Source organism: Phaseolus vulgaris, chromosome 9, assembly GCF_000499845.2.
Source record: "Phaseolus vulgaris cultivar G19833 chromosome 9, P. vulgaris v2.0, whole genome shotgun sequence".
Lineage (NCBI taxonomy): Eukaryota > Viridiplantae > Streptophyta > Magnoliopsida > Fabales > Fabaceae > Phaseolus > Phaseolus vulgaris.
This window is the reverse complement of record NC_023751.2, coordinates 25,338,786-25,357,521: the sequence shown is the minus strand read 5'-3', so window position 1 is coordinate 25,357,521 and position 18,736 is coordinate 25,338,786. Positions and strand designations below refer to the sequence as shown.

At 28.4% G+C, this 18,736-nt stretch overlaps 1 pseudogene; it reads right to left on the bottom strand.

Annotated features, from left to right (window-relative positions):
- Window positions 1–725: 725 nt before the first annotated feature.
- Window positions 726–16,089, bottom strand: LOC137822327 (uncharacterized; annotated as a pseudogene).
- Window positions 16,090–18,736: the final 2,647 nt, after the last annotated feature.

Below are 18,736 nucleotides of genomic sequence, written 5' to 3'. Positions count from 1 at the left end.
ATTAACAATACCTGAAACATTGTGTCCTGTGGTGAGACCAAAACATTATATAAAGAAATGTGCAATAGTAATTCTACAAATCATCAAAATATAGTGTGAATATAAATTAAATAATAAGCAGAGAGTAACGAATATACTGCAAAACTGTCCAAGCAGTGCTAATACTACATCAAATTTCTTCATTAAAATTACTTCCTTTTGAATCAATGTTGATATTTGTCCTTAATATCTTGAATGAGATATGATCATCCAGTACGCAACCCTCAATAGAATTTGACTCCATAAATCAAGAATTTCACATTGCCTTTCAAGAGCCTGAATAAAAGATTAAGTACACAAATAGGTACACGAAATTTGTAATAGTAATAATAAATTATGTAATTAATAATTTAAGTAAACATACGTCACCAAATGCTTTACAGATTCATCATTTCTGAACTTTAATTTTACAAAACTGTTACTTCTTATAAGTAATTCCTGTAAAACATTAATTAAATTAAGCAAACTTGACAAAGATATGTCAAAATAAAAGATACGTACCATACTTTCAAGATGACCATGAATAATTGTGTCAAACAAAAGCATTGATCAAAACCTGTAAGAGATAGTGTATATCAGTTCTTAAATTGTTGTTCATATATTACAAAAAAATATGATAAATAAAAATATATTTCAAATAAATAAAGAAATTTCATACCTCATATGTAACGCTATAAGTTAATACTTCAAACATTTTCGAATATTTCTTTGTAAACCACGTTAGTAGTGAAATTTGTGGGAATACCATTATCATCCAAAATCAATATCTTCAACCCTTTCTTAGATTTTACTCTTGAAAGAGCAACATATAATTGTCCGTGTGTAAAGACTGGACGGGATAGATATAGACCAACTTTATTCAGAGTTTGACCTTGACTTTTATTTATTGTCATGGCAAAACACAAAGATATTGGAAATTGCCTTCTTTGAAACATAAATGGCAAACCTGTTTCCGAAGGAGTCAAGTTCATTCTGGGAATAAATATTTGATCACCTATATTTTTCCCAGTAATAACTTTGGCACCAATAACATTTTTCCCCAAGTGAGTTACATGTAATCTTGTTCCATTGCAAAGTCCATTGGCTTGATCAATATTTTTTAGAAGCATTATTGGAACTCCGACTTTTAATTTAACACAGTGATTGGGAATTCCAGAGCATTTGATCTCATTTAAAAATTCAGTTGTAAACCACCCAGCTTGAGCATTTTCTTGTTCTTCACATTCGCAAGGACTGTCTGAACTTAAATAACAAACTTCAGATCCTGGTATTAATGATAAAATGAATTCATTCACTTGATCCACACATTCTTTTGTTGGACATAATATTGCACCATCATCAAAAGAATCATCAGATGTCACATTGTTTATGTAGGAGGGATAAACAAACTCAACCAACTGCAGTAAAGGTTGTTCAACATCTAAAATTAAATTCTCTTCCGGTATTTCAATCATTCCTTGTCCCAACTCATTTAACTCCATATCTCCATCTCCAATGTGAAGTATCCAATCAGCAAACTCTTTTATTTCTGTTTTACTTTGAATTGATGTATCACTCTTTAATCTCATATTCTCTGTAAGTTTTAAGATTTTGCAATGTTTCCATAAGTCAGAGTAATTTACTGTTGCCTTCACAATGTCATACTTTGATCCATTTTTGACAACAGGTAATATCTGACGAAAGTCTCCTCCCAATACAATTACTTTACCACCAAAAGGTTTAAGAGCATTTTCTTCACTTACAGCTCTCATGACATCCCTTAAAGTTCTATCTAGGGCTTCAAAACATAACCTATTAATCATTGGGGCTTCATCCCATATAATTAATTTCGTTTTGATCAACAATTTGGCCCTAAGACTTCCTTGAGGAATATTGCATGTTGACTCTTCATTTATTACAAAAGGAATGCAAAAGGTAGAATGAGCTGTTTTTCCCCCTGGAAGTAACAAAGAAGCTATACCGCTAGAAGCTACATTTAAAACAATAAACCCTTTTGATCTAAGACCAGTGGACAAAGTTTTCCACATGAAAGTTTTTCCAGTTCCCCCATAACCATATAAGAAAAAAAATCCACCAAGGTCTGACAGGACTGCTGTCATTATATTCTCATAAACTTCCACTTGCTCAGGAGTAAGAGTTTGAAAAAGAGAACAATGCATTTCAGACATTTGTATTTTGTCATAATTCAATTCATCAATAATGAATCTATTTTGATAAATAAAGGAATCAGAATGAATAGGTTCTGGCAGACTTGGAAAATCTTTCAAACACTTACCATTTGAAATTAATAACTCTTCTACTTGTAGAAGAAAAAGGTTTTGAATTTGAGCATCTTCAATTCTAAGACCTAGGAAAGAAATTATATGTCATATAGCAATTATAAAATTATAAATTATAAATTTCAAATAAAATAATAAAATTATACCTGGTAGGACAAACTCCTTTCTTTTTTGGTATAAAATATCATCTGATAACAACTTCCATGTTTTGTTCCACACTTCATCTGGTCTACACATAGTATTCATCATTAAAAGGGTAACAAAGAGTCTTCTCAACTGATTTCCTGAAGCAAGGACACTGCACTCTATAATTGCATCAATAAACTCTTTATCATCTGCCAATAGCCCCATTGCATAGCATGCCTCTTTATATGTTTTGTGAATGAAACCATTAACAGTTTTGATATTATCATAGCTACAACAACCCTTTTGATAATTCAACAATAACCTCAGATAATATAATTCCCCTGACCCTGCAGGAATATATGTTAACCTTCCAATACTAAGACCATTTTTTCTTGGCTTCCACTCTCTTCTGTCTGCCATCCAAACAAAAAATCTAGGGTATTCACAGTCAGTCAAATTTTTTCCCAGTGGATAAATTTTATTAGCTTCAAACCAAGCTAAAAACATTGTTGTTTTATGTTGATTGAAGTTCAATATTTCATCAATGTCTTCATTGTCTTTAAAAACAATTGGTTGCTCATACAATAGATGAAAAGTTAATCGTTGAACTGGAGGCCATCTATGATGGATATCAAAGGCAAATATTCTCCACACAGCTTCACATGGAGATATGTATCTACAATCATAATACTGTTTAATTTCATCAATAACTGGGGTTTCTGTAGAGTCTTTATCAGCAGTAGTAATTTTCAAATTGGCTCTATCTGGACCCTTGTTCACATATTTAAACAAATACTTGATTGAATTTGATTTGTTGCAATATTCTGTGTTAACATGGGCTTGATACCTCAGTAGTAGCAAAGGGCTATATGGCACAACATTTCTATTGTCCAACTTAATTCCATTTTTAAGAATGAATGTTCCATTATCTTGACGTTTATAACATGCATATCCATCCTCATCAATAGTAGTCAACAGTTTAAATTTCTTTGGGTAAAATTTTGAACATCTACCATTAATCATGCAAGGTGAACTTATTCGACTTACCCCGCAAGGGCCATGTATCATGTAGGTTGTCACTGCCTTTGACAATTTAGGATATAAAAATGCATCGGGTAATTCTGCAGAAATGACTCCATCAATATCTGTTGGATTTCTTAACTTATTCTCTCCATCCAACCACAGTAGTATGTGGGCATGAGGTAAACCCCTTTTTTGAAATTCCACAGTGTACATACCTGAAAGAATATGAAAAAAATTCTTCAAAATGTAATACATAATAATAAATCAAACAAACTGTTAAATATGGGTTAATGTGGATTACCTGCATTAACTTTGCCAAAATAGTCATTTTTTTGAAGTCAATCATCATTTGATCTAATTTCATCTTGAAAACTCTACAAACAATGTCTGGCCTATCAGCAGCAGTTAATCCTTTTGATGTAACAAAGTCACGTATTTCTGACCAATTTACGTTGCAGGTAATAGTGATAAATAGATCCGGATATCCAAATGTTTTGCAAATGGCCATAGCATCTTGGCAATTGTTGAACATATATCTCATTCCTCCTGTAAAAGATGAAGGTAAAACTATCCGCTTTCCAATTGCAGAAGAATTTGTTTCTCCTCGATTCATTGCTTCTTGTACGCCTTGCAAAATATCACAACGGATTGTTTTTTGGTTTAGCCTTATAAAAGACAATCTTTGAGCTTCAACTATTGTATATGCATCAACCAAAAATTGTTGAAACAATCGACGTGAATGGACTATATTCCCAAACTCCACATTTCTTTCTTGAATTCTAAATGCAATAAATTCCCTTAATGAAATACGACTTCTCTTACGTTCTCTGCTATTACTTCCAGAATTCCGTATTGGAATATGTTCTTGATACCCATCCTCTCCAAAGGGGAATATTAATGGATATTGTAATGGAATAAAGGCTGTATGTGTTTCATGGAGTCTATACATTTGTCCTGAATATTTTTTCACTATGATATCTCGCCCTACTTCCATGTTGCTCATATCACCCACAATTAATGCAGCTATCTCATCTGTTGTAGGGGTATTGTACACTCTTGGATCTTTGCATCGGTGTCTAAATAACCTCAATGCAAAATCTGAATTTACATCATCATGTAGAAATTCTCTTACTCTTCTAAAAGTTTTGGCCAAAACATTGTTGTCATCAATCATCTTGGTAAGATCTTCAATTAAGGATTTGTCAAACGTCACATTTTTCACTTTTGACCTACATGCAATTTTTAAAAATATATCATTAAAAATAATCTTTGAATTAATCCAGTAAATAGAAAGTAAGTCAGTAAAGTAACTAAAAATAACACATACCCAAAGTGAGATAATCTATTTTACACTTCATTTTGAGTGTCATATATGTAAAGTTGTGCAAACTTAGGAGATGATCCACTATTGGGGAGCAAGCTTCCAATCCTATGATAGTTTTGTCCATGCAGAATAAATTGAGGAGGGCCAGATCCATCATTTATCGAAGAGTGAATATTCCCTCCAATTGAAGTAAATGAAAACATACTATTGTAACTTCTAATATTTTGTAGATAGTGTTGACTTCGACTATCTTTCCCATCTAATAAATCTAACAGCAATTTAGGAGGTTTTTGTAAGAAAAGGAGTTGTACTTTTCCCTTTTGACAACAAATAGAAAAATCAACCTTAACATAAATCTTAGATTTCTGAGATCTTTCTTCATACCAAACCTCGCCCAAGCAGTATTCACATTGAATAGTAGGTTGTCCAAATTCAACAGTAGCTATTTTCAGAAAATTAAGAAAGGTGATCTATTACTTTTCTGATATAAATTGATTTAGTTTGATGAAGAAGTGAAGAAGTTATAGTTAAAGATATGCACCTTCATTTTCAGCTTTTGAATATAATTCAGAACTAAAAACTTGTCTGGTGTCATCTGAAACAAAAAATAATAAAAGAAAGTGGTTGTTACAAAATTAAAAAAAAAAGAATTATAAATTAACAATTTTTAGTACCATTATTTTCTTCATTTTGGATATCTTCGTCAAAATTCAATCTCTGGGTCACTGATTCAATGATTTCAACACTGTGTGTACCGGACTTGTTATGTAAGTTTAGTGTGTTACTAAATACATACCCTAAACTCCCTGCAACTGAATTACCTGGAGAAAATATGTTCCAAAGCAACAAATAATTAGTACTAAAACATGAGTATGATTTTGAAATTTAATTGACAAAAAAGATAAACGAAAAATCATTTACATTGGTTTCCTGAACTAACCTTGAAATTTAGGGGTAGTACAAATTGTTTGTAAACATGACAATGATTGAGAAGTTGCATCCATCACGTTCACATGACTCTTAGGGGTCACTAATTGCAAAACAAAATGATTTTTGTTAAAAAAATGTTTTTCATTAAATGAATTTTCATTTAGTCTATATTTCTACTACCTCTAGCTTGATCACCATTTTGCAGCTTTACCCAAATGTGCACAAAATCAAAGATATTTTTTTTTTCAAAAAATAAAGAAATAAAATTATAATGTGCCATTGCTAGATAGTTTAATCAAATATAACGAATCACTGGTCGTAAACTAACCATGAGGAAGTTGAGTGAGGGTAATGTCTCCATGAGTAACTGTTTGCATTGATGACATTGCTTTGGTAGTAGAATTCATCATGTTTAACTGATTTTTAGGAGTAAGCTGATGAGAAGAAAGGAAATTTGAGCCTGTAATTCCAGATGTCTGAGAATCAAAATCCTGAATTGATTTAAGAGTACTTTGACCTAAAACAAAAACTTTCAATGAGTGATCGAATAAGATAAATCAATTAACATCAGTATATAAGAACTTATAAATTATTTTACATTAAACTTAATCTTAGAAAAATGATTTGAAGAACTTTAGCATTTGAGTGTGTTTGAACCATATATATATGATAATTATTACTACTTAATGATTTCAGTTTATTTAGAAAAAATATAGTAAAACATAAATTAGTACTATAATTGTAATGAAAACAGTTGAATTATCCATTAAAACTAACCATGAAGTTGCACCGTAAGACCAAATTCTTCATTACTAACTGTACTCATTGATGATAATACTTTTGGAATTGAATGCATGGTGTTGAATTCATTGTCAGGAGTCAGTTTTGCACAGATAGAATCATTTATGCTTGTATTTTGAGAACTTTGACACAAAAATTTCTTACTTGAGTTCACAATAGTTTGACCTACAAAAAAATAAATTAGGCATAAGATTTGACTTTAGTAATATAAAATGTTTATGAAATAAAATGTCACTGTTATTACCTCTTGTTGGATTAACCTTTTCTCGCTGACCATAAATGAAGTTTCCCTCTTCTACCTTTGCAGATTTGGCAACATCTGATTAATAATAAAAAAAAATGATTCCACAAAAACAGTATATATAAAAATTGAAATGTTTATTGATGTAGTATTAGTTTAAATTGTTATGAATAAAACTTATAATACGTTTTCACTAACCTTGAAGCAATTCTAAATTACTAACAGTACTCATTGATGACAATACTTTGGTTGCTGAATGCATTAATTGATTGTTGGGAGTAAACTTCTCATAAACTGGGATATTTGTTATCATAATTCTTGATGTTGGAGAACCAAGATCTTCACATGAGTTAGGAGTACTTCCACCTACAATAATAAGTCATAATTGGTGATAAATAAGGTAAAGGGATGACAAATAATGCTAATTATATTTTAAATCTAAATTTAAATCTAAATATATATAAAAATAAGGTATTTAGGTTTCAGTACCTGTTGTTTTAACTTTTTTGCTGCGCAGTTCATATAATATATTTCTTCTTTTTCTTCTGTTATATTTTCCATTATCAGCATCGAGAACTAAAATAAAAAAAAATTAGAACGAAAATCATATATAAATAGGATAAAGTACTTTGAAAGTAAAGAATATTGTTAAAGTTATACTTACCATTGTTTGAATCAGATATGCATGTTGTGTTTGGATTTTGATTCTCTGGAGAATAAAACCCATGTAAAATAATAAGCTGTTAAAAACTATAACATGCAATCTATTTTTTATATATTTTTACCATAAATTGTGTTGAGAGTTGATTCACTCTTACATCATAAGTGATTATTAACTTCTTTTATGAACCTAATTTTTAAATATATAATAAAAAAATTAGATAACAGTAAAGTTAAGTTCATAGAATTATGAGTTAAGTGTATTGCATTTGGATTAACTTGTTTAAAAATAAAAATACATGGATAAATTTTGACATTTAGTATTATTAATGATAAAAAAAAGGTAATTATGTTGACTACCTGTTGTTTTGACATTCTCTCTTCGCAATTCATACAATATATTTTTTCTTTTTCTTCTGGCATCTTTTCCATTATCAGCTGCTAGCAATAAAAAAAAAAAAAAAATTACAGTGAAAATGATAAATAAAAATGCGGGATTCAGATATGCTTAAACTTATGCTTACCATTGCGGGATTCAGATATGCATGTTGTGTTTGGATTTTGATTCTCTGGAAAATAAAAATCATTTAAAAAAATAGGTCAAATTATAAACAAACAATAAATCTATTAAGAACTATAACATACCATTTATTTTTTTATATATTTTTACCATAAATTGGCGTGACAGTTGATTATATATAGATCATAATAGACTATGAAATTGTTTTCTAAAAATAATTTTGAAATATATATCTATATCTATATGTATGTATATATGACACTTAAAAATATAAATATACATTGTAGTTGGTATACCTGATGCATTAGAATTTGTTTGAGAAAGGCTAAGAATGCTATTTCTTCTATTAATATTTTCCTTCAGTTTCTCCATAACTATTGAAAGTTGAATGACTGAACTTCAGGGAGTATTGTAGTAAGAACAAATATTTTCAGCCATAAAAGTATGTACTGTTTTCAGCAGTAAGTATGTAAAATATATTGTTCACAGTAGCTTTGTTTTGGCGCCAATTTTGACGGTATATGGTCACGCACGGGACTCCCTTTTATGTTATTACTTTGACATAATAAATTTATTAATTAACTATTAAAATATTGAAAAAAAATGTGTAATATTTTTATATAATAATCATATCTATTTATATAATTATATAATAATTATATTTAATACTTAAAAATGTTAAACCAAAAATTTACCTTCCAAAAGGGATAACACTTGCACAATTTTTCTATATTTTGCATAATAAACAATCAAACTTCGAAATGTAAGAAGAATAAAAAATTTAAAAATTTAGGTAGTATCAATGTTCGATGAAGAAATGCATGTGTAGAAGTTGTTGTGAAAAAAGGGGAACTTAACTTTTAAGATATGAAAACAAATTCCTATTCCAGTGCAAAAGAACAACGTTCTACTTTAAGCATTCTCATTAATGAATTGTTGGTTGACTTTTGAAAGAGGAAACCTGCAGGAAATAAATTTATCAGATTGTATATATAATAATATATATAGTAAATAATAAATATAGTAATATATGTGGACGGACATTTATCTAGGAACAATCATCTCTTAAAACACAGATGAACGAAGCAACCTCCAAAAACAGAAACATAAAGTACATCAATATACCCTGATCCCACAACCCTATTAAGCAAAAAAAAGGAACTTTGGCTAACTTTCTTTTGCACCATTCTAGAACAGCTTTTCTGTTTAACAAAAAAAAGGAATTCTTCCATTGGATATATCTGAAATAATACACAACATGCAAAAACATGTAGTATATGTATACCGCCAAAAAAAAGTGACTAAAACAGATATTCTCATTTTGTATTTACTAATTTCACTAAAACAGAACTTAAAATAATTATTATACCTTAAATCTGTGAACTTAAAACATTTAAAAATGGAAACTTTAATCAATATTTAGGGTTAGGATGAAAAAAGATCCAAACTTTAATTACCTTTTCCATTCCATGGATACCTCTGCAGTGCCTATTTTTACCAAGTTCTATACTGGGAAATCAAAGAAGAAGAGAAAGAGTTTTTTTGTCTTAAATGCATGCACCTTTAATTAATATTTATGGTCGGAATGAAAAAAATCAAAGCTTTAATTACCTTTTCCGTTCTAAAGCGTTTGAGTTGTACCTCCCAGAACCAAGCAGAAACATAGTACACCATGGAGAGCAGATCTGGTATCTGATATCTAATATAATGAACAAAAAGAAGATGTTGAGACAAAGATTGTTTCTAAAATGTAAAATATAGATATCAGTTGGCTTATGAATGTCGAAGAAGATGAAGATGATAAGGGACAAATGAGTTTGAACTAATAGAACCAACTTTATGTGCTTCCCCAGAAACTTCTTGATTCATTTTGTTAATGATTTACGCTCAAAATTATGTTCTTAACTTATTTTGAATCTGCACTAATATTATATTTATTTTAATTTGTTTTTTATTTATTTTTTAATTTAACTTCGAAATTTGTAGTCAGTGGAACTAATGATTACTTGAAAGTTCTGGAATTCTTAAATAATACTTTATACAACTTTTTATTATTTTAAAATAAGATATATTTCCTTTCTTCGGATTTTTTAATTTTTCTTAATAATATTTTTATGCTATATAACATTTTAACTGTTTTTTTTATTGAACTTTAACATTATAATAAGTCTGGTTAAATATAAAAATTATGAAAGTGAGGAATATATAAATATAGAAATATAGAAATATAGAAATAGTGAAATTCAGAAGTTTAAATTTAATTTAATTAAATTAAATATAATACACAAAAAAATTAACATTAAAATTACATAATTTTACAATGACTTGTAAATTACAATACATTACAATTTAAACTAATTTAAATTAAATAAAACGATTTCTTATACTATGTTCTCATAAGATATATATACATAAAAAATAAAGTATTAAAGACCAACTTCCTTCGTTAAGTTGAACCTGCAAAAAAAATACTGCAAAATAATTATTGCAAGTAAAAGTATAATTCATTACATTATATCAAATGAAGTCCTTGTAAATAAAAAAATGTGTGTTTCTTCCAATAGAAACGAATTGTAGGCAAATTCATATTGAACTATGAAGTCACCTGCAGAAATAAATAAGAAATATTTTGAAAATGAAATAGTATTCATAAAATTTTTTAAAAATTAGAAAAATAATACTGAAAAACAAACAAATGTACATCAAAAGGTTTCGAGATAAAAAAATAGTTAATACAACAATAACTAATAACATAATAATTAATAATTAATAATAAAAAATATAAACATAAACATTGTATAGAAAATCCAATTAATATGCATGCATTCAAAAATATAAAACAGGCTTATGATTTTTTTAATATACTGGCAATTCTTATAGCATTGAGCATATTTAGAAATGCCAACGCATTATTAATATGCCAGATAAGAAATGAAAAATTAAAAGCATATGTATATACATATTGAAACGAAAGAAACACTAAACAATAAATACAAAGAAATAAGATGAGCTAATTAAACAGAACCACAATGAAATAAAAATAAAGAGTAAACAAAATAAACTGTTCTTGTTTCCTCAAAGTGGAAACTGGATACTTCCCAACAAAAAGAAGCAATACTTGCAAAAATAAATTAACTTAAACAAACTAATATAGTTCAAAACAATAACTGATTATCCTAAGCACTAAGTCTTTTGTAGTGACACGTCTTCAGTAGTAGAACCCTGATATCAGAAGAGGGCTTCTTGTTACATTCAAATATAATTTTGTCATCTTCACGAATAGAATGAAGACGACAAAATTGTTTCCACCCGTTACAGAGTGTAACGCTTCTGGAAGGAAACTTGGACTTGAAAATGGTGCATTCAACAGCTTCTAGCCATCCATGTAGATTAACCTTCTTGAACTTCCCTCTACGAATATATTCAGAAAAAGGAGAAGGCAGATCCTTAAACAATAACGAAAATATTAGTTAATAATTAGTTAATAAAAGAAATAGAATATATTAATATCCATTTAAAAAGAAAGGATGGTAAACTTACCACATATCCTCCAGAGACCTGTTTCGAACTCAACTTTAAGCCAAAATGTATAAAGGGGCCACTGTTGAGCGGCAACCTCCCTTCAACTTCCTTCAGAAATTTTGTCAAAATCATTTCACATAACTCCCCCATAAAAACAGTTATATGGAAGGAGTTATTACCCACGTAACGGAACAATATATTGTGGTCACCTTTAAACCCATAAAAATCACTCAGACGGGACCATCCATACACAATTTGGGGACAAAGTATATCTTTGTTATAATATACTATATGAATATTGCCTTGACTGTCGCTGAGGGTCCATTCCTCCTCCAGTTCATTTTCAAACTCGATGGCGAATGCACGATCCACGTGTCCATTCTATCCATTTTAAAACCATAAAAATACTTAAAGAACTGAAAAAAACAATGAAAAGTAAGGAATTTAAGAACCAAAAACATACCTCCGCACGAATGTTAACTGTTGTAAATAAACCTTTCCCACTAAGTTTTACGATCTCTTCGGGAATGACAGCCATGACAATGAGAAAAAGAAAGATCAAGATAATAAAAGTAGGGAAGAAGTATAAAAGACTAATAGCAATAGGTTTCTGAGTAATAGAAAGCCCTACGTTACTTATATATAGCAATCATACCTTTTCAATCCCAAATCTGCGCTAAATTTCCTCTGAAGCAACATGTCTTTTTAGTTACTAAATTAAATAATTAAAAAAATAATTAAAATCAAATAATGATAGTAAAATAAATTAAGAAAAAATATTCATAATTAATAATGAAATAATATTAAAGTAAAAAAAAAATGAATATGAAAAGACAAAACTTTAAAAAGCATAGTAGGTTAGGTGTTAGGTGTTAGCTGTAATTATTCTTTGACGTTTCCATTTTACATTGCCTTATACAACAGTGTTTTTTCAGTTTAAATAAGTTATTAACAAAATAAAAAATTAATAAAAATACAACTATTTCAATAGATAAATAAAATGAATATTAATGATACGTATAATTAATAATTAATTAGCATTATATAATAATAAATTAAAATAGTTAACATAAAACTGTATTATATATAAATAAATAAATAAATAATAAATAAATAAATAAATATATACATAAGTATAAAATAAATATAATATAAAATATATTAAACATATTAAATATTATTAATATATCATATTATATATATACATATAATTAAATTAAATACTTAAACCCTAACGTCTAACATTAAATAACATACATGTAATTAAAATTTAAAATTGAAAATATAATTTCATATTGAATTTAAAATATAATATTTTTAACTTCTGTAATTATTACTTCTATCCATAATTTTTAATAAATTAGTCTTGGAAGATGAAATGAATACTTTGAAAAAAGTGTAAAAGATATAGAAGAGACCGTTGATGCAAAAATAAAAAATAAAAAATGAACTGATGCATTAATTGCTCTGACACGTAGTTAATGCTATCCTCTAAATCCGTTTGAATTCTTAGAGGTTGAGTGTAAGGTGAATTTTTGTTTAAAAAAATTCTTTCTCGTAAGGACAAACATATCATTACACAAAGAATTATTTTTTATCACATACTAAGATATTATGTATAAGATATTATGTATAAAAAATGAATTGACAAAAAAAAGAATAACTCTAATAAAGGAAAACAATACCTGTAATAAAGGAAAAAATTCCCTGGGAAAGGAAAAGAATATTTCAATAACCTTCACAAAAAAAACACAAATTATAATTATTAAAATATTATATAATTCTATATAAATTTATGAATTAAAGAAAAAGTAAAAGTTGAGGCACTTACCATTACGATTCTGATATTTAATGAAAGAACCATTGTTACAAAATAGAGTTACAAAAAGTATGGAATAATATGAATTACACAAAAAAAACTCATTAAATAAATTAAAATGTAGACATAAAATTGAAAAAAAACAAAAATATAACAACTTCAAAATGAACTATAAAATAAGTACGTACCTCAAAGATAATGTCAACATATGAAACTAACAATATTACATAAACAGTTTTAAAAATAGAATTGTACTGATACATCATAACATGTTCTACATAGAAATTAAAGAAAGCCCACAATACATGAAAATAGATCATTCAAGTTACAAAACGTTAGAGAAATAGTATGAAATTATAGTACTCCCTTTTCGATCTTGATATTTTTCCTTAATACCCTAAGCGGGATATCATCATCAGGTGTGTGAGCAGGTGAAGCAAAATCTCTTGTAACCCGTGGAGCAACAAATTCAGTAACAGTACCTAACACACTATCACTGCCTAAATCAATAGTTTTAGATTGCAATTCAGCAGCTTCAGTGGAGAATTTATTAAATAAATCCTGCGATGATAGCAAAACATATTAGTAAGAGTAAATTATTCACTTTTTTAACTTAATACTTTAAATGATAATTACCTGAGAAAGTGGTACAGAAGACTCATCCTGTTGGACATCTTTAATAGTACACAGTCGTTTCTTCTGAGAATGAAGTTCCTTCACAAAATGATAAGTAAATTAAATTAAACAAAAACAGTATAAATAACGAATTTAAGGGTAAAATGTAAGTAAGAATACACTCAAATTAGGAAACATACCACATTTTCAACACGACCTTCACAAAACCTTTGTATAGTACTATCATCAATACAAACTTTTTTGACACGAAATGATTGATCAAACCTAAGAGATTGATCTTTAACACAACCAACTTTAAACAAAACAGCTTTGTCAATCAAAAGATCAAAGTCTTTTGGTAGTACACCAGAATCACCGTTCTAAATATTAAAAAAAAATATCAATTAATATAATAACATTTTCTTAAATGCATAAATAAACAAATGCATGGTTCGATAATTAACCTTATCATGACTTTCAAATAATTCGGCGCAAGATTTATTGATCAGTGTAGTGGCATCCCTGTCAAATAGAACGAAAGTCGTAGAATCCGTTTCATCAATCACTCGCAGCTTCAGCTTATACCTGAAATATAAAATACAGAAAGGTTTACAAATTATATCTATAATATCTATAATTTAACGAAAATAATTAATAGTTAATCATTAACAAATTATTAAAAATAAATTCATGCAAGTACAAACACTACCTCTGTTGGACTTTGATAACATGTTTGTTACATTTCTCACAAAAAAACATTTTGGAATCAGGGTAAACAGCTTTACCGCATAAGCAAGCTGTGTACCACCAATCGTCATCAGACACAATATGTTTTATTGTAGCTAAGATAACAAAAGTGCTTTCCTGTAAAAAGAAAAAAAAATTATCTTCAAATATTAATAATCGATTTCAATACACTGTTAAAAAACATTAGTAATACCTCTTTGCAATCTTTCATGCCTTGAATAGTATTTCTATGAATGAAGGTGATGAATTCATCCTCAACATTCTGTTTTCCAGAGTCACACAATTGACTGAGTCCCTGTGTAGGAGAATCCGAACTTTCAATCATCCTACAGATGTAAAAGTTGTAGTTAGAAAGGTTCATACATTTTAATTATCGAAAAATAATATATTAAACTAACCTTTTCTTGAGTTCGGTTGCATCTTTGGACTTATCATTATATATTATTTTCGTACATTCCAAGCAATTTTGTATAAAAACCTTGTCTACATTAAAATTAAAATATAATGTAAATAAAATAATAAAATAAAAAATATAAATAAATTAGAAATTCAACACTTGACATACCCTGGAAAATTTTGACTTTAGCAAAATGCACACTGATGACAATATTTTCCAGCTCTCCAGATGACAGAAATGCATTGAGCTCATCAACATAGTTACCAAATAAAGTACACTCAATGCGGTAGCTGTTGTAAATTAAAATTACAATTGTAAGAACAAATATTTTGGATTAGTTATGGTACAAAATATTAGCTTACCCATCAGCTTCAATAGAAATTGCATTTAACTTAGTTGTTGACCCTGATCTATTCAGCTCTCTTTCAGTTCCCACACCAGTTAATATTCCAATAACATCTGTAAAAACATATTCATTTAAAAACATGTTCAAACAAATCTGTTGAAGTAAAAGAATATTACTAACCGACTAAGTAGTCCGTATCAAATCCAGGCGCCTTTAACACAGAAATTGGTGTGTAATGAGGTTTCGGACATGAGACCAGATCATTACCAATAGAGCTTACTTTGGTTCCAAACTGAAAATTGATTTTGTATTGGTGACAGGTAGTGCGATAAGATCCTGAATTAGTAGACACACTAAAGAAATTGAAGGAATAAACTTTATCCTCAAAAATATCATTTTGAAATTTATAAATTAGAGTTCTTCTAACGGAAACATGAATTCTATCACCCTGAAAGATAGCAACAAACATTAAGCATGATTAATAAAAATGACATTAAACTGTAATAAAAAAAATATGGAAGAAAATGATAAAGTATTTTACATCTTTGTCTTGTATGACCATTTCCATGGAGAATGGAAACTTTGTTTTCTTGAAATCAGAAACAAACCACAAACGTATAACCCTTGCTATCAGGATCCAATTTTCACTTTGTGGATTAACATCTTTCACACAATTTGTATTTTGTCTTGACACAGACATTGTAAGGGTGACCTTTGAGTAAAAGGAAAATGTAGTATGCAATGGTCAATGTGAAACACAAAACATACCCATATATATACTGAGGAGGTGGTAAGGAATTATTTTCAAAAATATCAAAAAAACAAATTTACAATTTCAATGAATGAAAAAAAGAAAGTTAAGCATGTCAGGTTTCATACAGAAGAGATTAAGCCTATAAAAAATCGAAACTGTAAAAAGGGCAAACATTTAAACTTCAAGGATTGCGATTAATGAAATTGTGGTTTGAATTTGAAAAGTAAGGTTGAAAGTACACAATTTTTGAAATTGCCAGCATGATAGGAAAATCCTACTTTGCAAAGAAATGGAATTTTAGGTACGTTTTCAAAGGAGATTTGAAAAAGAGGATTCTTGTTTAGCACAAAAAAAAACCTTACTTTGAAATTATCAAAAATATCAAAAAACAAATTTACAATTTCAATGAATGAAAAAAAGAAAGTTAAGCATGTCAGGTTTCATACAGAAGAGATTAAGCCTATAAAAAATCGAAACTGTAAAAAGGGCAAACATTTAAACTTCAAGGATTGCGATTAATGAAATTGTGGTTTGAATTTGAAAAGTAAGGTTGAAAGTACACAATTTTTGAAATTGCCAGCATGATCGGAAAACCCTACTTTGCAAAGAAATGGAATTTTAGGTACGTTTTGAAAGGAGATTTGAAAAAGATGATTCTTGTTTAGCACAAAAAAAACCCCTACTTTGAAATTTCTGAAATAATACACAGATAGACAGAAAGTGGAAACCCTAACAGATAAATCTTACCAATTTCATATAACCATAGACTCTTGCTTTTGCATGCGGACGAAAGAAGAAAAAAATCTTTCCTTGGTGCTTGATATACTGGGGAATCAATTTGAAAACATGAAAATCAAGAAACAAACCTATAAAAGTAGCGGTGGCGTTGACAGATTACTGAAACCCCAAACAACTGAAAGAGGAGAAAAAGTGAGATAATGGCTTAACATAATCAGGTAATAAAAACAAAAGAACCAAATCAGATCTCTGCAAAATGATATTTGAAAAAATGAAAACTTTTTAATACTTACTTAGCAAAACAGGAAAATGAAGATACAAACCTCTGAAAGTAGCTGTGGGGTTGACAGATTCATGAAAAAGGAAAGGAAATCAAAGAAGAGAAAAGGTTGGATACAAAGAGCACAGAACAACATTAATGACTTAAGCCAAGAAGGTAATAGAAACAAAAAAATCAATGCAACGCATGCGGGTAAAGGTTTAAAATCAGATCTAAGTTTACTGAAAGTATGGTTTCATGCAGCTCGGTGAGAGTATTCTTGCTGTGTTTTGGAGGAACAAACCAATTCCCCTTGATGATAAAGATGACTTCAAGGAATGAAAATATTTGACTATTATTATGTACCCCTAATTTTTATGTGGGAACATGTTAGATTAAGGATTTAGGATGAAAATGGGAGTGTCAGATCTTAGAAGTTTAGAAAAGTTTTGAACCAAATGTAATAATAATTATAATCTTGGAATCCCAAATATTGTGTGGCACAAGATATGAATAAAAAAAAGGTAATTAATATTAATAATGTTGTTGAAATTTTTAAATTTAAAATTTAAAATTTGAAAATCTGAAAAATTAAATATTTGAAGTTTATTAGTAATAATAATAATCTTGGAATTATAAGTGTGCAGAAAAGTCAGAAAAAGAAGATACAAATAAAAAAATAATTCATGATCTTGGAATTGTATAATTTGAAAATATGAAAAATTAAATATTTGAAAAATAATAATAATAATCTGGGAATTGGAAATAAGTTTGCAGATGCAGAGAAGTCAGAAAAAAAAGATATGAATCAGAGAGGTAATTAATGATCTTTGGAATTGTAAATTTGAAAATTTGAATAATCAAAATTTTTTAAGATTATTAATAATAATAATCTGGGAATTGAAAATAAGTGTGCAAAAGCAGAGAAATCAGAAAAAGAATATTTGAATCAGAAAGGTAATTAATGATCTTGGAATTGTAAAATTTGAAAATATGAATATATAAATGGGGCAGAAGCAGAAGTCAGAAAAAGAATATATGAATAAAAAGGTAATTAATAATCTGGGAATTGGAAATAACTGTGCAGAAGCAGAGAAGTCAGAAAAAGAAGATATGAATCAGAGAGGTAATTAATGATCTTTGGAATTGTAAAATTTTAAAATATGAATAATTAAATATTTGAAGATTATCTGGGAATGGAAAATAGGTGGGAAGTCAGAAAAAATTAATGATCTTGGAATTAAAAAATTTGAAAATATCAAAAATTAAATATTTGCAGATTAATAATAATAATAATCTTGGAATTCGAAAAAAAGTGTGCGGCAGCAGCAAAATAAGTCAGAAAAAGAAGATATGATTCAGAAGAAGATATGAATCAAAAAGGTAATTAATGATCTTGGACTTTTAAATGTATTTATAGATTTGAAGATTATCTGGGAATTGAAAATAAGTGGGAAGTCAGAAAATGATCTTGGAATTAAACAATTTGAAAATATCAAAAATTAAATATTTGCAGATTAATAATAATAATAATAATAATAATAATAATAATAATAATCTTGGAATTCGAAAAAAGTGTGCGGCAGCAGCAAAATA